The sequence below is a fragment of the Canis lupus genome, chromosome 36, assembly GCF_048164855.1.
Source record: "Canis lupus baileyi chromosome 36, mCanLup2.hap1, whole genome shotgun sequence".
Lineage (NCBI taxonomy): Eukaryota > Metazoa > Chordata > Mammalia > Carnivora > Canidae > Canis > Canis lupus.
In genome coordinates this window covers 27,912,200-27,938,614 of record NC_132873.1, presented here as the reverse complement: position 1 = coordinate 27,938,614, position 26,415 = coordinate 27,912,200, and the positions used below count along the sequence as shown (strand labels likewise).

The following is a 26,415-nucleotide window of genomic DNA, read 5'->3' as shown; positions in this document are numbered from 1 at the left end:
AAGTAAATATAAAGATACCCTATCACATTTGTAGGTGATGCCAAAATGTTGTCCAAAAAGATTATATAAATTTCCACCCTTGCTAATAATACTTGAGAATGTATTTACATTTTCTTACATTCTATCAACATTTGACATTTCCAGAATTTTCATTTTGTAAATATAATGAGTATACAATGATTCTGCATAGTGCTATTAATTTGTACCTTGCTGGCTACTAATAAATTTGAACATATTTTATATACATATGGTTCACTTGTATATACTTCTCTTGTAGAAATCCATTATAAATTTTATGTATTACTCTTTAATGACTCAACTTTTTCCATTGATGTGTTGTATTTCTCAACATATTATGGATACAGAGGTTAGTTTTTAACCTTTCTATATTGTCCTTTAATGAATATGATCATTAATTTAAATATATTCAAATTTCTCAATATTTTATTGTTTTTATACCTTTTGAATATCATTTAAGAAATCTTACCCCAAAGTTTTAAATATATTCTCTTATAATCTAAAAGGTTAATACATTTCTTTTTGCACTTAGGTAATTAATCCACCTGGAATACAGTGCGAGATAAGGAATTCTTTTCTACGTACATAGTGTAGTGGGTTGAATTGTTCTCCCCCCATCCCCAAATATATGTGCAAGTCCTAATCCCTGGAATCTATGAATGTGACCTTATTTAGGAAAAAGAGTCTTTGTACATGTAATTAAATTAAGGATCTTGAGATGAGATCATTCTGAACAAGTCTGATCCTGTATTATTATAAGAGAAGAGGAAGGAGAAGCCACACAAAGGGGAAGGCCATTTTAAGACAAATAGAAGCTGGGTTTGTGCTACTGTGAGCCAACAGACACTGGAGGAGGAAAGGCAGGATTGTCTTCTAGAGCCTTCAGAGGGAGTGTGGCCCTACCAACCCCTTCTTGTCTTAAATTGTAAGTTTGTGATAATTCATTATGGCAGCTGTAGAAAACTCATAGATACCTAATGCCCCAGTACCTTTATTGAAAAGTCCACCTTTTCCTTACATTTATCTATATTTGTCAAATATTTAATGTCCTCATGTACATGAATCTGTTCCTCTTCTGTCCAATACTCTCTAGTCTTCCTGCATAACATGATATCTATGCACAAAATCACAAAGTATTGACAGAAAAGACCTCCTAGAACTAGTGAGACAATATAGCAAAATCACAGGAAGCACGATTTTGTGGAATAATGGTTGCTTAATGATGTCTATGTCTTAGTCCCTGATGCCTATTATAGTACCTCAAAAAAAAAAAAAAAAGACATTTAAGAGGTAATTAAATTAAGGATTTTAAGGTTAGAAAATTATCCTGGATTATCTGGCTGGGCTCAATACAATCACAAAGGGCCATACAATAAAGAGGCAGGAGGGCCAGTCTGAGAAATGAGATATGATGGTGAAAACAAAGGTTAGAGAGTGAGGGAGAAATTTGAAAATGTGACACTGCTGACTTTAAAGACAGTAGAAGGCAACGTGTGGGGGGCTCAGGCAGTTAAGCATCTGGCTCTTGGTTTCAGCTCAGGTCATGATCCCAGGGTCTCTCTCTCTCTCTCTCAAGTAAATAAATGAATACAATCTTAAAAAAATAAAACAGTGGAAGGGACCCCAAACTAGCAAAGAACAACTGGATTTTGAAATCTATACATACATAGACTATGTATGACAGTACTCACACAAAGACCGAAATCTAAAATATAATGTGAGTGTGTGGGAAACTTAAAATTCTGATGGAAGAAATCAACAAACATCTGAATAAATGGGAATATATTCCACAATCATGGAATAGAAGATTCAATATTGTTAAGAGGTATATTCTTTCAAACTTTACTGTATATTCTTTCAAACTGTAGATGTTACATGGTTCCAACCCAAATGCTAGCAAGTGATTATGTAGCTATCAAACCTGTTTCTAAGGTTTATGGGAGAAAAAAAAAAAGACCTAGAATAGCCAACACATTAGTAAAAAAGGAGAATAAATTTGGAGGACTTCCTTATGCAATTTTAAGTCTTGCTATGCAGCTGCCTAATCAAGAGGGCATGACATTGGCAAAAGAGTAGGCACATAGATCAAAGAACCATAGTAGAGAGCTCAGAAATAGACCCACATGAAGCTAATCAACTGATTTTTTATAAAGGATCAAATATGTGGTGAAAAGATGGTGTTTAAAAAAATAGTGCTGAAACAATTAAATGTCCATATGCAAAAAGGAACCTAGAAAGAGATAATACATCTTTCATCAAAATTAACTCAAAGTAGACAATAGACTTAAATGTAAAATACAAAATTATAAAACTGCATGAAGAAAACAAAGAAGTTCCTAAGATTTTGTTTATAATCTTTTAGTTAGAGGGCTAAAAGCATGGCTGATGAAAGAAATAATTGATGTATTGGACTTTATTGAAATCAAATCTTCTATTCTTTAAAAGATTCTGATGAAAACAGGAAAGACAAGCCATGGACAGGGAGAAATATTTCAAAACACATATCTGATAAAGGGCTTGTATCCAAAATATTAAAAAAAAAAAACACCCTTAAAACAAGAAAAACAACACCAACAGCTCAAATTAAAAACTTGTGCAAAATTCCAGAACAGACACTTCAGCCAGGGAGATATACGAATGGCATATAAGCATTTGAAAGGGTACTTAATACCCTGCATCCCTAGTTAATACAATGAGGACTATCACATGACCATTGGAATGGCTATAATCCCAAATGTGATATTACAAAATGCTGGTAAGGATGCATCACAATAGGGACCTTCATTCATGGCTGGTGGGCATGCAAAATTTTATGGTCACTTTGGAAGGTAGTTTGGCAGTTTTGTATAATGCCAAAGATAATCTTACCATGTAATCCAGCAATCCCATTTTTAGGTATTTACCAAATTTATTTGATTACTTACATCCACACAAATACCTACACAGAAATATTTATAGCAGCTTTATTAATAATGACCCAAAACTGAAAGTAAAGATATTATTTATTTATTTGAGAGAGAGAGGGAGAACCTACAGGAGGAGGGGCAGAGGGAAAGATAGACACAGACTCCCTGCTAAGGAGGGAGCCTACAGTAGGGCTGATTCCCAGGATTCCAGCACCCTGAGATCATGACAATGAGCTGAAGGTAGAGGCTTAACCAACTGAGGCACTCAGGTGCCCCCCAAGATCGTCTTTAAATAGGTGAATGGATAAACACATTGTGATTCATCCAGATGATAGGATATTATTCAGTGATAAAAATAAATGATCAAGGCACAGAAAGATGTGAATGAGCCTAAATGCATAGTGCTAAGTGAAATATCAGTCTGACAAATGATCAATGATTCCAATAATATGCCATTCTTGAAAAGGTAAAATTAATACAGACTATAAAAATATCAGTCATTGTCAGACATTCAGTGAAATGGGAGGGAAGGTTGACAGGTGAAACAGGAAATATGTAGGATGGCGAAACAATCCTCCGGTGTATGTGACACATTTGTCAGAAATCACTGAACTTCACAGCACAGAGTGAAGTCAATGCATGCACACATTTAAGACAATCATGTAGGGAGTTGGGGGAGTCCAAGAATGGAATGTGGAATATACCAAAACATTTGTGACTATATCACAAATGTATGAAACAATCTCACTAAAGAAGATGAGGGGGGGAAGTTGCTGATCAAAGTAACTTCGATAATGAGTGGAATTTCTAAAACAAAGACCAAAGAAACTACACTTAAGCATTGTAATCTAATTGATAAAGTTGCATCGCAGATGTAGGTTAAAAATTCTGATATTCTTATATGTGTATACTGAAAATTAACAATTAAATAGATGAATGGGCCGACTGTAGGAATCAGGTTTCATTCTTTGAGTGGGAGTTTACAGATAATTAAGTGGAGGAGGCTAGAATGATCTATGTTTTATTTAAAAACAAAATGACATGCTTTCCCCCTTATTTGTATACTAGTTACTATTTCAGAGTAACAATTACTTCTAAATTTAGTGGTTTAAAACAATAATATCTATTACCCCCACAGTTTTTGGGGGTTGGGAATCTGGGTGCAGCACAGTCGAGGCTTACAGCTCAGCATCTCTCACAAGGTGTCAGCCAGGCTGGAATCATCTCAAGGCTCACTGGGGCAAAATCTACTTCCAAACTCACTTGCAACTATGAATAGATTAAGGATCTTGGGATGGGGAGATTATTTTAGGCTATCTGGGTGGGATCAGTGTAATCACAATTGTTCTCCCACTAAGGAAGGCAGGGATGTCAGTCAGGGAAGAGGGTGTGAAGATAGAATCAGACGTTGGGGAGATTTGATTGCTGACAGAAATCACTACCTAAGGAATGTGGGTGGCTTCTAAAAGCTGGAAAAGACAAGGAAATGGATTTTCCATTAAAGTTCCCAGAAGGAATGCAGCATGCCCAACACCTTGATTTTAGCCCCATATGGCCCTTTGCAGACTTATCTCCAGAACATATCCAGGAAGATAACAAATTTATTTTGTTTTAAGTGACTGACATGTGCTAGTTTGTTACAACAGCAATAGGAAGTGCATACATACTCCCTCCGGGATCTTGGAGCCTCAAACTCTGCTTTTCTTCATACCTCTAGGTCTCAATCTCTTTCTTTCTTTCCCTCTCTCTGTATTTTATGAAACTTACATGTTCTCATCAGAAGGTCCTTCAAATACTACCTTCTCCTTCATACTGGAAGGTCTCAAACAGACTGAATATCCACAAATCATTCATCCCATAACCTTTGTGAGTTTCCCCATTCAGCTACCAGATGAGGATCATGGTAAACACTTTACTGAGTGATACAGTGGATTACATGGATTCAAGGATTAAACTGTAACAACCATCACCATAGAGATGTAAATGATGAGAGTGTGTTAGTTTTGCAGTGAGGTTCCCTAGTGAAGTAACAACACATCTGTTTTGAAGCTGGAAAGATAAAACACATGCCTCAGCAAGATAACAATAAAGAAAATGGTCCACCTACTCATTGGCCTCAAAAGATATTTGTGAATAGGTGGAAACAAAACTGAGAATCTATAAAACACAAAGAATACTATAAAATATTGTGGATCCTTCAATACGAAAGACTGATAACATGATTTGATTTCTGCAATAATGTAAAGGACGTCGTTGTGACAAATCTCTTTGGAAAATGGGTCTTTTTACACTGATAGCATATACTTTTTGCATTTACAATTTCTGTTCTATTTTGAATTTTATCGTATAGAATCAATATACTATATGCTTCCTGAGGAAAAAGACAGTAACTTCAACATACTAAGTTATTGCCATATGTAATTGAAGATTTTAATAAATGGTGATTAAATTAGGTAAAGCCACAAAATTCTAAACATATGAAAAATAGTAACTTAACTTAGTACCATTTTAATGTACAGTGATTTTTATAGTCCTGCACTTTGAAAATTAGTAGTCCATGGATGATATAAATTAGAACCAGAAAATGTAAATAACATGAATATAGCAAGGTAGATAAAAAAGAACTGATAATAATTGAGAGGATTAGGTTTATAGGTGGAAATAGGGTGAAGATATTTACATCTGAAATTGTGTGCATAGGAAAAGATGAAAGGCAGGATATGAAGAAACTGGCGTCTAAATAATTAAATATGTGTAAAGCGCTTAAGCGTATCAAAAATTAAAAAAATATAAATACACAGTAGTTATATTTTAAATCTTTTCTCTGTACTCAGAATCCTATCCAATGTGTTATACTTGTATTTTCCTGGTCCACACTCAAGAATATGTCAATTTTCCCTTCTCAACTGACCTATTTCCTTCTGCAGTTCTTTATCTAAAAAGGGTATGTCACATTTTCCTGTAAACTAGAAATAAGCAAAATAAACTCTTCACTGTTTGCTGATGAACAAATTTTCACGCAAACAAAACATGCACATTCACGTGCCAGAGAGAGACAGAGAACAGGAAAAGTTTCTTGTTTGAATTATTGCCAGAGATCATTTAAAAAATGAGTATTCGATTATGTGGTATTTCATAAAATATCCCTGATAACCCATCAGCTAGGTATTCGTGGCTGCCACTGCCTCGCTGTGAGGAAGTAAGAGTTTGTGTGTTCTATATTTTACACTATTTCATTTGTCTTTACTCCAATGTTCACATGAGTGTGCTCTGTCCAAATGCAACATTCTGACAGGTCCTGCATCCTTTAGTATCAGCTACTCTTAAACTGTGGCTGTAAGTCTGATCATTCTTCAGTAGCACCACTACATCAATTTGTCTCTATTAATTTCCTATTCATATAGTGGATTATTTACATAATTAAAAAAATTCTTCCTGAAATCTCCCATTTTGTTCTTTGATGCAGACACATGTATATGATTAATGTGATGTCTATCATTTTGATTACAGGTCTCTCTACCAGGATAACTCTCTTAAAAAAAAATAAACAACTATGCATTGGTTCTTTCCTTTGAGATATGACTAAAATCATTTTACTTGTAATTCCACCTGTACAAGTGGTAAAAATCTCGAGTCTCATTGTATTACCAACGAGGTTTAGTTTATGAACAAGAAATCTCTTTATACGAGCTGTTGTTGCCTGGCAACATCTGGAGAAAGCTATCTGTGGAGCTAGTAAAAACACCAAGTGCAACATTGCCTGGTAAGGCCCATTATAGCCTATATTTTCTGAATAAGTTTGCAATACAGATGACTTTCATAGCGTAATTTCAAAATCTGGGCAATTAGATTTTGATTATTAAATTGCAATAGGGTTTACTTCTCCATGATAAGATACAGAAAGAGTAAATATGTTCTTCAATTTATTTAATTCCCTTAAATTCAGTAAAATAATGTGAACATTGGTTAAAAACATCTACTTATGGAAATGCCATTTGCATTGACATTTGGAAAGCTTGAGAACCTGACACAAGTTGTGTACATAGTCACAATAGAAAATAAAATGACACTTGGAAATACCTTTCCAAAAGCATTTAAATCATTAGAATTAGAAGGTCATAAGGGACCTTAAGAGATTGATTAACTAATCCTTTAGCCATCTGGTATGAATACATATTCTGTTCTATAAAAAATCCATAAAGAGCATGAATGCTCTTTTTTTTTTTTACAATCTCCTTTAATAACAAGTTTAACACAAAATTTTCACCAGGAACATCCTGTAATAACTAACTTCAAATTTAGAATATAAATTTATTGCTAAACTCCTACATGTGTATTGTGTATCATATATGACATCTGCCCAGGTAGTATAGGAAGAACTTCACAGAAGAGAAAATATTTGAATGTACCCAGAATTTAGAGTGTCAGAGTATTTACTAAGACTTGTTTCTTCATTTTCCTATGCACGCAGCCAGGTTATACTCTCTCCACTGAAATCAAGAGTAACCACATAACTGAGTTGTTGACAATGAAATGAGAGAAAAAAAAATCAAAAACAATAATGTGCAACTCCAGGTCTGGCCACATCCCTTTTCTGTGCATTGACTTGATGCAGAGGAACATGGTAACCTTGGAAGTCATAAATTGAAAATGGCGGAACCATATGACTAAGAGATTGAGTCCCTAAATTAGCCTGTATAGTAGAGCTGGCCTTCCAAGCTGGGGCACCTATTTGGAGGCTTACCATGAGCAGGAATAAACAATTGTGTTCAAACTACTGACATTTGGGGTTTTTTTCTTATACAGCAGTTGCCTTAATGTGGCCTTCTTTATCATCTGTAGGGAGGATTTGGACAGAAGACACCTAAGTGGGGAGAGGAGTCAATACTAAAGATGGGTTCAGCACAGCACGACAATGGTGCAGAAGCATACCTGTAGAATATCAAGTAGTCTGACTGTACAATTACATAGTCATAGGGAATAGTGGAAGATAATAACAGAATAAAGAATGTGTATTGGGGCCATATCTTGGAGGACTTCAAGTGTCATGCTGAGGTCCTGGACATAAAATTTAGGAAGTAATGGGGCTCATAATAAAGGCTCATCAGCAAAAGAACATGCACAATTTGAATTGTAATATATGCCTATTAATCTAGCAGCTGTAAATAACATAGTTTAGAAGTAGGGAGTAATAAAGATCTTTGTAATAATAATCACAAAGTAAAACCGTGTAATGTGAATAGATCAAGCATAGGAATATGGTGTTGTAGAGATAGGATTCGTAAGTGTAGCAATTGTTAAGATGTGAAGGTACAAGGAGAAATAGCAATATTAATAATTGTATAAGTTGATGCTAATGTTCTTACTACTGACTATTTTATATGGATTATCTCCCCTAATCATCACAATAACCCTACAAAATAAATAAAATAAATCAATGTTCCCCCATCTTGCAGAAAGAATACGATTTAGAGAGGTTTAGCTCATAGGCAAAAGTTATAAACGGAACAACCAGGATTTGAAAGAATCTAATGTTAGACCCTCGTCTCTTAACAAGTATAATATCAAATCCAGATTATGAGAAGTACGGAAAGCCATTTATTGATATGGTGTGAGAGAAAGTGGTGTGCACTCAACTGATATCTGCCTGTTTTAGTACATTTTTATATTGATATCATTTTGAATTCATAGACAAATTGCAAGAATCGTGCAAGGAACTTCAATACACCCATCATCCAAATTCACCACAACATATGGAATGACTTTTGTCATTTTTTTTTTTTTTGCCATTTGCTAAGACTAAAATGACTAGCATATTTACATATTGACAGGAGGAGCCGGTTGGAATTTCTATTTGTAATTGACCTTTTGGAAGGGTTCAGTTCTAGAGAGAATGGTGTGGAATAAATTAATATAGACAGAGATTGGTAAGATTGGTAAAATCTATCAGATTCCTGAGTGAGAGGGTAGAGGGAGAAAAAGATAATTTAATATAACACTGTGTAACGAATGTCCAGATAGGAAAAGTTATAGAGGGATAGCCGTAAGGTTCAACTTAAGAAAGATCAAAAGATCTAAGAAAGGTTAGACTTCATATTCAGAAGGTCTCCAGTGACCTTCAATACAACATTTTGAGTAGCATACTGAAGAAGAAACTAAATCACAAAGGTTAAGGGGAATAATGAGTGAGAAAAATGAAAATAAATATAAGAAAAAATGCTGCACATAAGTTAATAGTTACAACTTTTAATTTTCTCTTCCATGATTTTGCTATTCATACTCTTTTCTTTCTACTAGTAGTTCTGGGTCAAAATTTTTCAGAAACACTTTGCAGTGGCCAGACAGGGAGTTTGAGGCAGGGCAGCACATGGTGGTGGCCTTCCCAGGGGTCATCCCCTCAATGGTAAGGGGCCTGGCCGAGGCAAAGGGAAGATTCATCTTTCTAGGATCACACACATGTCTCTGGATGACCCATAATGGTGGTGTGGGTGGTGCAGAAGCTAATGTGGGGCAATTTTTCAGGAGCAGATTCTCTCCTGTCTAATTGAGCAAGATGGGGTTCGGCTCACATATTTTACTACCTGGAAACTAAAATAAAGAGTGGAACTTCGAATGTGAAAAATGTTGGAGATATTTGGAACATAAATGTAAGCAAGCATATGTATGGATATATTTTATGAATATATTCGTGTATACCTGGGTAGGTATGTATACTTTACCTTGCATTGTGACTCCAGTTGAGAGAACACTTTTCTATATCTGAAGTCAGTGAATCCATTTATGACTTAGATGAACAAATTCTGTTTCATTTAAGAAAATTTTATAATTTCAGTTAAATGAGTTCAATTTCCCTTGTAGGTTCATTTTTCCTGAATTGCATTTATCACAAGGACTATTTCTATGAGCTATAAAAAAAAACAACAAAACAAAACAAAACAAAAAAACCTTTGTAGATAAAAGCTGAGAAATTTGGAGAGACTTGCTCCTTTAATAATGTCACATCAAGAAGCTGTGACTTATAATAATGATAATAATAATATATAATATATAATGAAACGAGATCTTTTCATTCATCCGGTTATGTTTTTCAAAAGACTACTTTATATTGCCTCAATAATTATTAGAATGAAGATACCTTCTAAATTTTGTTTTGCTTCAGTTTCCTTATGTTTAAGTGGAGACAATATTTGTGGCTAATTCCTAGGGTTATTGAACAGTTAAACATCACATTTTGGAACAGTGTGTTCTAACATCTCCAATTTATGATAATTTTCTTCCTGGTCAGTAACTAAAACTCAAGAATGTGTTATCTGCTACTCATACTGGTAAGACCGGTAATGCCTGTCTTTTTTTTTTATCCTTAGGGAGTTGTTGGAAACCATATAATATATTATAATATATATATATATATATAATTATATATATATATATTTAATAGAAATTCGATTTGCCAACATATAATATAACACCCAGTGCTCATCTCATCAAGTGCCCTCTTCAGTGTCCATCACCCGGTCTCGCACCTCATGAAGGCTAATCCACTTTGCAAAAAATGATCCAGTGAGGACTTTTACTTATGTTTGTTCCTTTAAATTAATACATACATCTTTCCTTCCTTCAATGTATAGGCTTATTTCTCCCCCCACCTAAAATTTCCATAAAATGGAAATCACATAAGTCATACGAATTATTTCTTATTGTTATTTTATAATTTTGGACAAATTATAATAGTGATATTGAAGGGATCTCATTTAAATGATCACCTTGTCTGACCTAAAAAGCAGTGGTGTCTGACTCGCACTCGTCTGGACCCCAGAGATGGAGGAAACTTATTACATGTGTCCAGTAACCACTTCTCCTCCATGAAAACTCATATTATGAGCCCTCGTATTAGAGTGAAAGAATGATAGTGACACCAAACACAGTGTCTTGAGTATAGCAGGTCATCTTTAGTCTTAAGAGACCAGTGTTTATGATTGTGTCCATTTACTTATTTAAAACTGTGGGCAGGGAAAGGGAATGCACCTCATCAATCAACCAGGTTTTCTCTCAGGTTTTGTCTTTCTTCTCTCTACTTATTCCCTCACTTCCTTCTTTCCTCCTTATTTCTCCTAATTCCTCCCCTGCCCTTTCTGTTTGAAGGCACAACCTTAGCCTGAACCTAAGTCACCTCTATCCTATGCATTAGATAGGGACAGATTTTTAGGTTTTCGTGTTAATGCTGATTTTTCACATTAAAATATGGGTATGATTGCACATTAAAATATGGGTATGATTATTTAAGAGATGAAATTCCATTAGATAAAACTATTCTCTCATTCTCTATATTTAAAATGTATTTAACAAAAATAAAAACTAATTGCCAACACTTGAGAAGGCTACAGGAAACTTTACTGAGCATTAGTCGAAATTTTAATTTCAAATGCATTTTAAACTACAATAATTTGCAAATACATTTTATTATTGAATACAACTTGCAAATAAAAAGTACTAGTAAATTAAAATATTCTAATATAAATTTTTATTATACAATAATAATACTATACATAATATTGTATCTGAATGTGAATTAGGAAAATATGTTAGGTGTTATTGATCCCTTAATGCATAATGGTTGTTCTCAGGTCATCAAACTAAGGTTTGTTGAGTTATTTCCTATAGGTTTAAATTCCCAAAGGTCAGAATATTTGTAGCATATTTATTGCAAAGTGGCAAGTTATCTTGATAATATTATGTTGAAATTCTGTTAACATTCCTTTCATGCAGAGACTCTCATTGGGATTAACATATGTCACAATTCAAAAACCCAAATTCTATTTAAACCTACTGGTTCTGAAGGAGAAAGCATTCAGGTGTTTATTTGTAGCACTTCTGGGAGAAATGCCAAACCCCTAGAATATTAGTATTCCTGCAACTTTACATTTTCTTTCTAGAAATTGTCCTTCTGGAAAATGTACAATAGTGTTAAAATGTTAGGTAACTAGACAACATCTGTGGTCATATTTGTGATGATTTGCTGTTAGATAAGGAAAAAAAGTAGATGAACAAGTGAGCAGTAAACATTTACTATAAAAGGAAAATGTAACATTATTGTGTTTTTATTAATAGATTTCAGAATAATTTTGCTGCCCTTATGGCTGAAATACCTAGATTAGTATTAATATTAACTTTAATCATAAAAATACCAAATTTGACTATATGCCAGATATTTTATATCCATTCTTTATTTTATGGCCATATCATGCCTAAGAAGTAAATCAAGCCCATCTACTGCATGGTATAAATACTATCGTCTTGAACAACAAGGTTTATCCAAAAGGATGAGGGGATTGAAGTCCCTAATCAGACTGTTGTTAAAGTGAATGTCATGAAGAATCAAATAATCTGGGGCAAATTACATGACTACAAAGAGGTGAGGAAATGAGAGGCTTCAGTGAGAGCGAAGGCTGTTTTGGAAGGCAAGACATGAATAATTTGAGCCGCTGGGAAACCAGTTGGCTCTGTGTGTGTATATTACCAGGTGTATCTGTGGGTATAAAACTGGGGAGATAAAAATATAATCCAACACGTTTTTATATTATAGTCTCTTTATAAATTATTAAACTTGCTTTTGATTATTATTATTTTTTTTATTTGGGTATAGTTGACACACAGAACTTGCTTAGGTTTAAATGAACTATGAGTTCACCTCATTCAGGCACTGCGGTCTTTCAATTTTCTTTTATGTTTGCCACTGTCTGCCTGGTGCCGGATACTTGCTAATTGACATTTAACGCTGTTTTGCAAAGTAAGGTTGAACAAACCAAGGATCCAAGGACAATTCCAATGGTAATAAAAGACACAGAGAGAAAAGACAGATTTTTGTGCTCAGGGAGAAATGACAGCCTTTGAAAACCATAGCGGTAGAAATATTTCATTTGAGAATGGGATATGGCCATGCTGTAAAGCGGCTGAAGTGAACAAAATCTTGTCATTAAAATTTTAAGTACCAGAAGGAGTCAGAGGAAGAATGGTGTTTACCCATTTTTGGAGAGATGCTAGGGCTCTGCCTGTATTTCACTTCATTTACTCATCACATCAACTAAACAAGTGTTAATAATTCTATCAATATATATGCAGAAAAGGCTGATAGAATTAAATAAGTCTCAAAATACAACATAGCTAGCTTTTGTTGAACTTGAAGCAGTTTGCCTACCTACAGTGACATGTGCATATGTTCTGTTTCTCTCTCGATGTACGCCAGCTTTGACTTTAAGCATGAACATCCTTAACTTCACAATTCAAAATTAGATCTTCAAATGTTGTTATATATATATATATATATTTTATTTTTACATGCAACCACAAGGTGATCCAGGCCTAGTAATAGACTGAGCATTGGAAATTAGTCTCATAATTATTCAAGGTGGAAAAAATCTTTTCAAACCTATGTTATATTGAAAATGACTTGTCCCTTCATCTTCTTTCCTTGCACTTGGGTAAAACCCTAATGAATGGATTTTGGAAATGGATTCCCCACAAGAGCTATTCTCACTCATTTGTCACAAGAAAAAAAAAAAAGTCAGAAAATATCCAACTTAAACATCTGCTTTATGTTGAAGATAAAATTCAGTCAAATAAATTTCACTTATTTTTCTTTTTTGCACATTTGATCATGTTTCTAAATGGAACCAGTGGGATTAAAGATACTTTCTAGCCAAATCTAACATTTCTAACATTTTTCTCTTTATACTCTGAACTGGTTATAATTTCTAAACCATTGTGTATGTACGTATGTACTTAAATATTTACTAATGTGTTATAGGAACTTTACATATTGTGAGTAGATTGATTTGTTGATTATTATGTCTTTGATTCAGTTCTCAACCATTAAAGAACCCTTAGACCATTGCAATCACAGAATAATTATTTCCCAACCTGCAATTATGCTTTTAATCCTTTTGGTCAACAGTGGCTCAAGTTTTGTCTTATTATGTGCCTGTGCCCTCAAAGCAGGTTGATTCATTTTCATTTTTTACTAGCTTGCTTTCTTCATTCTTCAAATACAGTTTTAAAATGCAATCAAATAATTTTTCAAGCATCTTACGAAAGCACTCTGGAGACAGGCAAGTTGACCAGGTTTGATAAACTTTATTCCATGAAGTTTCTAGAGAAATAAATCTTTGGGAGTTCCAGACCATTGATGAACCATTGTGAAAATTAACACCTGCTTTCATACGATAGATAGCTAGATGATAGATGATGATAGATAGATAGATATAGATAGATAGATAGATAGATAGATAGATAGATAGATAGATGATAGATATAGATAGATTCCTGCCAGAAAAATATCCTTAGGACTATTATCAAAAGTGCTTGAGTGCTCAGAAATACTTTTGTCTTCCTTTCTATGAGGTAAATAACCCATGCTTATGTTATATAGAACATGCCGTAAGCTAATTTTTAGCATATAGAAAACATTGTTTTCAACAGATGGTATTATTCCCCAGAACAAAATATATTCTCAGGGACTGAAAAGGTCGTGACAGGGCACCCCTGTGGACAGAACTGTGTGGGTCCTGTCCCTACAGCTGTCACCTGCCACACAGGCCTGCGGCCCAGCCTGCTGCACCCACCTGGCCTTCCTCTGGGGCTCAGTGGGGCCCCGTGAGCCTTGATATGCTGTCTGGAGAAGTCATAAGAGCGAGACCCCTTTGGCCCTGCTGTTAGTACTGGGGCCGGGCCTGGTGCGTACCAATAGCAACCAAATCCTCTCTGGCAACCAGGGCTCCCCATTGCACCTCTTCTGGGGAAGGCCCCGGCCACCTGGTTCATGATCCCATGAGATGGGGCTTTGTTTTGAGAGTGTGTTTGGCTGAGACGCAGGCAATGGATGCCATTCTCTGTGGCACCTCCTTACTAGCTGCCCCAGTAGCAGGTCCTCAGTTTACTCCCCTCCCCACCCCCGGGCGTGAAGCAGCAAAGCAGACCCAGAGGCTCCACTGGAGGCCTGCCTGCTTTGCTTGGCAAATGCACAATCCACCCACTCTGACCAGAACCCAGCCCATGGGCAACCTTCACCATATTCAAGAGTGAAGAGGAAACGTGATGAATCTTGAAATAATAGCAACAACAAAACAAGAAAACCTCCCCCAGGTATAGGCATATCATATCCAAACTGCTTCAAAGAGAAAAAGAGATCTTCTTGAAAGAAATTAGAAGAAAAAAAAATCAACATTTTGGGTAGCATACTGAAGAAGAAACTAAATCACAAAGGTTAAGGGGAATAATGAGTGAGGAAAATGAAAATAAATATAAGAAAAAATGCTGCACATATGTTAATAGTTACAACTTTTAATTTTCTCTTCCATGATTTTGCTGTTCATACTCTTTTCAACCTGTAAAGGAACAAGGATAAGAATCACAGTGATCTTATTATAAACTATCTAAGTGAAGATATTTTTTATTCCAAAGAAATATTTTATAATGTATTTGAAATATTCTTATTGGTGAATGTGCGTGTGTATAATCTCTGTGTCACAATCGCATGTGACTTCTAGATGAATAGTCTGAAAATATTTAAGTATTAAGGAGAAAATAAATATTAATCTAGAATTCTACATCCAATGAAATTGCACTTTGAAGAAAAAAAGAATGGATATTTTCTCAGGCAAACAAATCTAAGAGAGGTCATTGCCTGAAGACGTTTTGCAAGAAATTTTAAAGCAAGTTTTCAGACAGAAGAAATATAGTAAGAAATTGGAATTTGTATAAAAAAGAAAGTGTGTTAGAGAAGAAATAGATGAAGGTAAGACACAATCTTTTATTTTTCAGTCTTAATTGGTCTAAAAGATAACTGTTTAGAGTAACAATAGCACTAACGTATTTACTGGTTATAGCACATACATAAGTGAAATGAAGAACCACCAAGTCATAAGAGATGGCACTGGGATGGAGTAATTGAAAAATATGTTTATGAGGTTCCTGCACTATACTAGAAGTGTTAGAATGTTATTTGAAGGTGGATTTAGATGAGTATACATTGTAAATTCAAGGAAACCACTATAGTTTTTTTTAAGACAATTAATACAATAAAAAAGTATGTAAAATTCAACAATGTAAAATGTTGAGTTAAAACCTGTGAATGAAGGAAAAGAGAGAGTACAATAAGCAAAAAACAAATGCAACAAATAGAAACTAGTTACAGACATAGCTGATATTACTCTATCAATAATCATATTAACCTGAATGGCCTAAATATACAAATTAAAAGACAAATATTTACAGAATCAATAAAAACAAGAACAATAAAGATCCAACCGTATGTTTCTCTAAGATATACACGTGAAGTATAAAGATTTAGGTGTTAAAAGTAAAGAGATGGGATATAAGCCGTGTTAGCCTAAATGCATGTTGCTAAATGAAAAGAGACAGGATGAAAAGGCTATGGACTATATAATTCCAGTTAAGTTGCATTCTGGGAAGAGGGAAACCATAGAAAGGGTAAACAGATCAGTGGCTGCCAAAATTCCGTGGTGGGGTAGAGGGTTGGAGAGGTTGACCATAGAAACTTTTCTAGGACAGTGAAAAAACTGTATGATACCATATCGGCGAGTATTTGACTCCAGGTATTTGTATAAATCCGCAGAAATTCACAATAAAAGATAATCCCTAATGCAAAGAAATTTTAAAATAATGCCAAGAATAATTTAAAATAATATTTAAATAAAATAAAATAATTTGAAACACAAGTGTATGAAACACCCTGTACTGATAGGGTGGGAGGAAAGTGGGGACCTAGGAATTTTGAAATTGAGTGGAGTCTGTAAGACTAAAGGCATAAGAGCTGTACACAAGTCCTGTATTTTAGTTGATGAAGTTTAATGAGTGGGTTCCATTTGATAGATGTGAAAACAGGGCTGGGCTTTAAGGGCTATATCTATAAATGTAGTTATATGTATGCATGTATGTAGCTATGTGTACGTATAGTTTACAGTCATCTATATAGTATATAGTTATAAGTGTGTGTGTGTGTGTGTGTACACATATTCCCTTTCCTTGAATTTTTAAGTGGTAGTAGTTCTTCAGTTAAAAAGAGTCTCAAATCTGTTCAAGATCTTCCTACATTTGTACCATTAGCTTTGTGGGCATGGAACAGGAAACGTCATTTTTGAGGAATCTACTCTTGTCTCAGTAAATCTTTTAGTATGAGTTCAAGTATTGATTCTGAATACTCCCAATTAGCCCAACAGGTTCTTTGTAAGCAGTGGATCGATAATAAACCAATAGCATTGCATTGACACTGAAATAGCCTTTTTTCCCATCCTTCTCTAACTTCTCTGGGTACTAGGTCTAATGACAGGTGGAAGGAATTCCAAAATTATCCTCATACCTTTGTCAAACTTTCCATTGGCTACTTTTCTTTTCTTTTCTTTTCTTTTTTTACTTTTCTTTTAATAAAAGTATCTATATAACTGAAACATTTCTTCTTTTGAGAATTTTGTCTGCAAATTTTTGAATCATCATTTATGGTAACGTTTTTTTCCCTGCTGAATTTCTTCTTCCTGGATTTAACTGATGAAAATACAAGCAGGGACATTCCTAAATACTGTGAAAGCCACTAAATTCATTTTTGCAAATAAAATTTTGTTTGCCAAAGAACTCATTCTTCCCTGACATAAATTTCCATTGCTATAATCTCTTTGTTCCACCAAGTCAAGAGGTTGTTTTTCTCCTCAGATGTATTTTGCCTTTCTAATCCCTTATGTTCTTTCATTTTAAGCCAGAAGGAGGAAATTTTTTTATTCCAAAGAAATATTTTATAATGTATTTGAAATATTCTTGTTGGTGAATGTGCGTGTGTACAATCTCTGTGTCACAATCGCATGTGACTTCTGGATGAATAGTCTGAAAACGTTCCCTTAAAAGGTTAAATAGTGGGGCACCTGGGCTCTCAGTTTGAGTTGGGGTCATGATCTCACAGTCATGATCCCAGGGTCACGAGGTCAGCCCTGCGACACTCCTCCCCACCATGGAGCAGCCTCAGTGGGGTCTGCTTTTCTCTCTCTCCCTCTTCCCCTGCTCTTTTTGTCTCTTTCTCCCAAATAAAGAAATATTTTTAAAAAATGTCAGATAGTAAAGATTTTAAACTTGTAGGATGTAACATCTCTCTTGCAACTACTCAATTTTGCCAAAGTCTGTGGAGTGTAGTTTGCCAATCCAAGTTCTAAATTACTGAGAAAATTAATATTTTCTTTTATTTTTGCTTGATGGTTTCTAGTTTTTTATCACAAACATATTCATGTAGTGTCCAGAAATAACATCTCAAAAATGTCTGAAGAAAGATCTATCCTAATATTTCATAAAGAAAGATAAATATATGCATATATTTATAGTTACACTAAATATATTTATCAGTTTTTGCTATATGCATACATCTCTCCTACATAATTCTTAGGTTAACTTACATTGAAATGTGCTTACTATTATTTTGGCTTTCTACATAATATTTATATTTGGGGATTTATAAACACTTTAAAGAAGTGAAGACTTGAAATGTTTATTTTCTTAATGGCCGTATAGGGATCCACATTTGATTTCATGGAAATATTGTCTTTATATGCCCTCATCTTATAAGTATTGGCCTGAAGACCAATTTACTTCTTTAATTTATGTTATGTACTGTCTCAGTCTGTCCTGGCTACTAAAATGAAATACCACAGACTGAGTAGTTTATAAACAACAGAAATTTATTCCTTCCGGTCTCCAGAATGGGAACTCCAGCATCAAGGCACAGCATGGCTGTGTTTTGGTGAGTATTGTTTTCATGGTTTATAACTGATGACTTCTTTCTGTGTCCTCCTATGGTAGAAAGAGCTAGAATTCAATCAGGATCTTCTTTTATTAGGCACAATTCCCATTCATGAAGGATCCACCTTCATGATCTGAGCATCTCCCAATGGCTCCACCCACCACCACCAACCACCACCTTGGGCATTAGTATTACAATGTCTGAATTTGGGGAGGGGGTGCACACATTCAAACAGTAACACGTACCTTCTTGAAAAACGGTAATATGATGAAATGACCATCTCTGTGCAATGCACTTTATCTAGTTTCATCAAAGGCAGTGGGGAGTGGGGGGAGAAAGAAAGGAAGAAAGAAAAATAAACTATATATTATTGCCATGTAGCGCTATAATAAGATCCTTGACCAAAGTTTCCAAAGCAGCAACTTCTTAAGCAGATAAATGTCCTTGACAGTCAGAATATTAAAGACAGCTGGTTGGCAGAAATAAATAGGCAGAGAAAACTGCCTTGCATCTCAGTAAATTAATACTATTAGTATGAAAAGTAATTCAATACGTTGTTGGTCCGTATGTATGTCAATACAGACTCCCACATGTGATATTTGTTTCTGTGTATGGTTACATACTTATATATCATGCAGTTAGATAAGGACACTTTATTTATTAGATAATAAATTCCAGAAACAGAATTTATCCATTTATGCCTGGATCTATACATATCTGTTTAATAAAAACTGATCAAGTTCAAAAAACATATTTATAACAATTTTATGTTTAATATATTTTAGTAAAAGAACGATTCCATCTAATTTGATGTGATTCTCACAACCTTCTTTCAGAGGTAGGTAAGTACTTTCAGACAGTCCTTACTGAAGAGGATATTGAGGTTACAGTGATTATTCATCTTGCCTGTGTTTACACAATATGTAATGTGAATTGTTGGGTTTAAAGACCATGCATTATGATTTCTGGTCTACACTCCCTGTCTCTACTAATCAGCTTTCTCTCTCTCTCTCTCTCTCTTTTTTTTTTTAAGATTTTATTTATTTATCCATGAGAGACACAGAGATGCAGAGAAAGAGGCAGAGACACAGGCAGAGGGAGAAGCAGGCTCCACGCAGGGAGCTCAACATGGGACTTGATCCCAGGTCTCCAGGATCATGACCCGGGCCAAAGGCAGGAGCTAAAACGCTGAGCCACCTGGGCTGCCCTAATTAGCTTTCTCTTATACAGTCATCTATAATCATCAACTTTTGATTCAGACACCAGTATATGTTAGATACTGCTCAAATTATTTTGCTTTGTCATGTCACAAATAAGAGTTCCTTTATTTTAAAATTACTTTTGATCTGTATTATATTCTCACGGAATAGTCAGGACAGGTTCTATTAAGCATTTTTTCCCCCTGATAAAGCTGAAGGACATTATCATTTGATCTATAATTTTCAGATATGTATCAGTATCCCCACAGTACCCTCCAAACCTCTTTCTATATCCGCAATTAGGTCTTCATGTTGTCTACTTGTTAATTTGAAATACTTGAAATCTAATAAGTATATTTCACAATTTTATCCTTTTTATAAATGCATTCACAAAAGAACCAAATATTAAACTGCATCTGGGAAGATAAAATAATTAAAAGAGAATATTTCAAACATCTAGGTCAAATGGATTCTAATCTCTTAACATTGCATTAAGCTTATTCAAAATCATGCTACCAAGGACCATGATTTTTTTAAGAAAATTCTTTTCCCTACATTTTAATAAACTATTTTTTCTTGTGAAAGAGATGTCAGATGACTGACTTCTACAGCCTATCATTTAACCACACAATTGTTGAGTATCCTAACTTGGTTCAATTGTTTTCAAGGTATGTTTGTGCCTACTATGATTTAAAAAAAAATATTTTATTGTATATATGTTCCATCTGCACTTCTGAAGATCCCTTGGCTTTCTATCTTGTATTTTTAGATTCTTCATTATGCTAAATGGGATTCTTAAGTACCTTTATAAAAAAATAATGAATTTGAAAAAAAAATAGCTTTTTTGAGTCAAATATATCTAAAAATGTCTCCCCCCCCTTTGGTAGTTTTATAATGGTGGAATTTGTTTTCAGTTGAAAATTGTTTTCCCACAGATTTTTAAATGCATAATTTGATTTCAGTTGTTATTATTAGGGCTTGATGATGAGAAGATTAAAGATTTTGTATCATTTCCTATTTTCTTCCTCTTCTGAAGTTTTATGAGTTAAATATGGGTATCATTATTTTGATATTAATAGTCCATATTATTGCCTTTCAATCTGAAGACTTGTGTCCTTCTTCAGTTTGAATGCTTTTATTTTCTTTTCCTTTTTATCAATTTGTGTATCTACATTTTCTCTTTTATTTTTCTGAAACTCTTAAGAGATGGATATTAAATGTAAAAGCCTGGATAGATTCTTTGTTGTCTCTTTAGAGCTGAATGAAATTTTTATTATTTTGGTATATTGCATTAACTAGCAATGTTAACTCTATGGTGCAGAGAGAAAGAACAGGCAGATGGAATGGATCATTTTTAAAATTGCCAAGAGAAGCTGGTAGCTACATTTAATCTCATGGCCCCACCTACAGTGTGTAAATTTCATAGGGCTGCCATAACTAATTACTACAAACTTAATTGCTTACAACAGCAGACATTTATTCTCATATAATTCTAGGGCCAGACGTCTAAAATCAAGGTGTCAGCAAGGCCATGTTTCCTCCAAAGTTTTTAGAAATTAATCTCTGTCTTTTCCAGCCTCTGGTGGACTCTAGAGATCACTTGGTTCAAGGCAGCATAATTCCAGTCTTTGCCTCCATCTTTACAAAGTCTTCTCACCTGTGACAATGCTGTAAATCTCCTTTTTCTCTTATAAAGGTACTAGTCATTGGATTTAGAGCCCAACTTAAATCCGAGGTGATCTCATCTCCAGATCCTTAACTTAATTACATCTGCAAAGATTCTATTTCCAAATAAAGTTGCGTTCACGGGTACTGGGGCTAGAATTTAGGCATATCTTTTTGGAGGACAGAATTCAACTCACTACACTTGGCATCCTGTGTCCATGCAGGTAGGTCTCAAATTCTTTACTTTAGTATCAGTAAAAATAGTACTTTGTAATTCCTAACATGCTGGCATTAGATCGGAGCCCCTCAGAGATTCTGTTCTAAAGATACGTTCATGCTCAACTACAGTCTTATGTTATCTAAGACTTAGCTGTTGACATTTATACTGTAGCTTCTTCATAAATGTATTTGTACTGATTTTCCTAGGATTCAGTATTACATTTGGTCCAAGGGTACTGCTTCTAACAATGACAATGTTAGAACTGCTTGTTTCTAACTAAACATATTGCTAGAAAACACCTAGAAAAGTTAGAGGAGAGAGGGAGAACGAGAACAGAGAAATAGAGAATAAGGCTAATCTCATTTATTTTTTTTTCTATTTTTCACAATTATTACCTGATGCCCAATAACTTAAAACTATTATTTCATGTTTTTATCTGATTTTTGAGTTTTTAAGTGAGGAGAGCAAATATTGACTCTGTTAATATTTCTTGGCTAGAAGTAAATTTTATAAATGTAAATGTATAAGAATAGAAATGAGATTTAAAAATCACTTATATAAAAAGAAAATTCAGGGATGTGAGAAAACTGTAGCAAAATTAATATCAAAGGAGGAAGAATAGTAAATGTATAAAAGAAGCTGATAAAACATTAACAAGAACTATAAGACCCAAGCCTGGGGAAACAGAAACAAAAGTTGGTTCTTTGAAATAAATAATAGAATTAATAATAAAACAATAAAATTGTAATAGTTGCCAATAATAAAATAGGCAGTGAAAATGAGGCATCACTATAGACCCAAATATTTAAGAAACAATAAACATTTAAAAATAAAATAACATAAGTGACTTCATTCCAAGAATATTGGAACACATAGGTAAATAGGATAAAACTATAGAAAAAGAAACTAACCAAAACAGACACAAAGGTAAAATGAGTGTCTGAATTGTACTATAACTATTAGAGATATTGAATTTGCTCTACAATCCTTCCAAGATTTTAGGCACAGATGCCTCATTTGTAAATTATACCAAAAAAAAAAATTCCAAAAAACTAAGGAATAAAAAACCACTTTCAGAAACTCTTCTGAGCTTAAAATAAAAGGAAACATTCTCATAACTGTTTTATGATAAGAGCATAACCTTAATAAAAAGCTTGAGAACGAAACTCTTATCCCATAGCTGTGCATAGCCTAAAGAAATACAATAACATTTTTAAAAAGATCTCAAGCAAAATAAATAGCAAGAAAACCACAACTACTAAACTTCTGGAAATCAGAGGCAAAGAAAAATATCTTAAAACAACAAAGATAAAAAGTATATTATCTTCAAAGGAGCAAAATTAAACTTGGTAGTTGATGTTACAAAGAAAGTATGGAGCTAGATGACGACAGAAAGATATATTTAAAGTGTTTAGGGCAATGCTGCCAATCTAGAATTCTATAGCCAGTGAATATAGTCTTAAAAACAAATGCAAAACAAAGATATTTTCAGACAAAAGACAAAACTGGAAAATATATTTTTTCAGCAGACATGTACTCCAAATAAAGGAAGTTTTTCACACAGAACAAGTTAACCAAGAGAAAATTAAACATGAAAAGTTATGGGAAGGAGTGAGGACCACCAGAAAAAGTAACATATTCTATAGATATACATGAAAATTGATTCTTCAAAAGAACAATAATAGGAGCGCCTGGGTGGCTCAGTCTGTTAAGCATCTGCCTTTGGCTCAGGTCATGATCCCAGGGTCCTTGGATGGGCCTTGCACTGCATCGTGCTCCCTGCTCAGCTGGGAATCTTCTCCCTCTCCCTTTCTCCCCCCCATGCTCTCTCTCTCTCACTCTCAAGTAAATAAATAAAATCTTTAAAATAAATAATAATAGTAATGTCTTATGGGATTTATGACATTGGCAAATATATATGATGACAGTGGCACAAGAGGTAGGACAGGTTCAGTGGGGTTAAATAGCTGTAAGACTTTTATGCTATTTTAGAAGTAGTAAAGCATTAAATTAACGCTATTTAAATAAATCAAGGGTGCAGTTATGATCGCTAGGATAACCACTGAAATAATTATAACAGGAGATATAGTTAAACAGCTGATACTGTAAAAGCAAAAAGATATCATTAAAAAAATTATTTAATCCAGAAAAAGAAAAGAAGGAAAAAATAAAAAGAATAGCAATGTTGCAGATATAAAGCCAACTATATTCATGAATATACAAAATGTGAATGTAGTAAATACTTTATTTTAAAGTATTTTAAGGCTGAATTTTATTTTATTTATTCTATTTTTAAAAAGATTTTATTTATTTATTCATGAGAGCCACAGAGAGAGGCAGAGACACAGGCAGAGGGAAAAGCAGGCTCCATGCAGGGAGCTGATATGGGACCAGGTCCCCGGGCTCACCACCTGAGCCACCCAGGCATCCCATAAAACTGAATTTTAAAAACAAACTATATTTCTAGTTTCTTAAAAAATTTAGACGTTAAAAAAATACACATACTTCCAAATAACCTAGGATTCAATGGTGAAATCACAGTGGTGGTTCGAATATATGTATATAAAGCCTAACAAAAATTACAATGTATCTGTGTTAGTTTGTCCAGGCTGTTATCACAAAGATCCCATAAACTGTATGGCTTATAAATAACAGACTTTATTTCTCACACTTCTAGAGACCTGGAAGTCCAAGATTCTGGTACTAGCAGACTTGGTGTGTCATGAGAACACTTCTGGTTTGAAGATAGCCGTCTTCTCATTGCAACCTCAAACGGCAGATAGGGCAGGGGGTCTTTCTGGAGCTTCTTTATAATGGCAGTCCATTCAAGAGGGCTTTCACGACCTAATAACCTTCCGAAGGTAGCGCCTTAGGGGTTAGGATGGCAACATGTGAATTTGGGGAGGACATAAATATTCATACCAATCCCCAGCTTCTCCCTAAGGAGAAGTGTCCTACCTAGTGTCCCACCTTTTAAGGCTGCTACCCAAAGAATTAGCTCCCAAGTCACCTGGCCCTGAAAGCCCCGGGCATTTTTGAGAATTCCCAGACCACACAAAAGAAAGAGGCATTTCTATTTATGCACATGAGCATTCCCAGTGACTATTCTCTCTGGCTCAACACACAGTGAAGGCAAAAACACCCAGCTCCTGGATTCTCCTGGATGAGAGCTAGAATATCTAATATCTAATGTCTTGACCTTTCCAGCTGCTGCCTGAAATGTTCCAGTTTACCTAAATTGGGAAACTGAAGGGATAGGCAATTAGTAATCCTCCAGGAGTCTGAGCAGGCATATGAGAATTTCCCATACCTTTGGGACATTGGCAGATCTTGGCATACCAACTACTAGGAGCCACTAAGAACACAGACAATACTTTGAACAATCACAAAGATTTGAGGGCCAATCAAGAGGTTGGGCCAACCTGGTTGAAGAGTTTCATCTCCTACATGAAACCAGTCTGTCAAGGCAGGGAGAGGTAGCTCTTTTACCTAAAGCACAGAAATCAACACAGATAGTTAAAGATTATGTGAAGAAACAGGGGAACATGTTCTAAACAAAACAACAAGATAAATTTTCAGATTTTGGTCTTAATGAAATGCCAATAAGTGATTTACCCAATAAAGAATTCAAAATAATAGTCATAAAATGCTCAATGAGGAACCTTCCTACTGCTTTCACAGTGACTGCACCAGTTGGCATTCCCACCAACAGTCCACCAGGGTTCCTTTGTCCTGCATCCTCTCCAACCCTAGCTGTTTCTTGTGTTTTTGATTTTAGCCATTCTCACAGATGTAAGATGCTATCTTATTGTGGTTTTGAATTGCATTTCCCTGAAGAGTGATGTTGAGCATCTTTTTTGTGTCTTAGCCATCTGTATGTCTTCTTTGCAAAAGATGTCTACTCATGTTCTCAGCTCATTTTTATTTTATTTTATTTTATCTTATTTTATTTTATTTTATTTTATTTTATTATTTATTTTTTTCAGCCCATTTTTAAAATTGGATTATTTGGGGGTTTTTTGGTATCAAGTATAAGTTCTTCATATATTTTGGATATTAACCCCTTATTATGTATGTCATTTGCAAATATCTTCTACCATTCAGTAGGTTGCCTTTTTTGTTTTGTTGATAGTTTTCTTTCCTGTGCAAACCCTTTTTATTTTGGTGTAGTCCTTTTTTTAAAAAAAAATTTTAATTAAAAAAAATTAAAAGCTTTTAAAAATATTTATTTATTTATTTGAGAGCTCGAGCAAGCACGGGCAAGGAGGACAGACAGAGGAGACATGAGCAAGGAGAAGTAGACTCCACACTGAGCAGGGAACCCAACACAGGACTCCATCCTAAGACCCTGGCATTATGACCTGACCTCAAGGTAACCGCTTAACTGACTAAGTCACACAGGTGCCCCTATTTCAGTGTAATTCCAATAGTTTATTTTTTCTTGTGTTTCCCTTGCGTAAGGAGATATACCTAGAAAATATTTCTATGACTGATACCAAAGAAATTACTGCCTATAATTTCTTCTAGGAGTTTCATGGTTTCAGGTCTCACATTTAAGTCTTTAATCTGTTTTGAGCTTATTTTATGAAAAGTGTAGGAAAGTGGTCCAGTTTC

At 34.5% G+C, this 26,415-nt stretch overlaps 1 long non-coding RNA gene across 4 annotated transcripts in view; it reads left to right on the top strand.

Moving 5' to 3' along the window:
* The window catches only part of LOC140625328 (uncharacterized), a 68,146-nt gene extending 60,474 nt beyond the window's left edge, over positions 1–7,672 (top strand). For all 4 annotated transcript variants that reach the window (XR_012024686.1, XR_012024685.1, XR_012024687.1 and 1 more), the window contains 2 exons: positions 6,435–6,687; positions 7,396–7,672. This is a non-coding gene — a long non-coding RNA (uncharacterized lncRNA). The remainder of the gene's footprint in view (positions 1–6,434; positions 6,688–7,395) is intronic.
* The last annotated feature ends 18,743 nt before the right edge of the window (positions 7,673–26,415 follow it).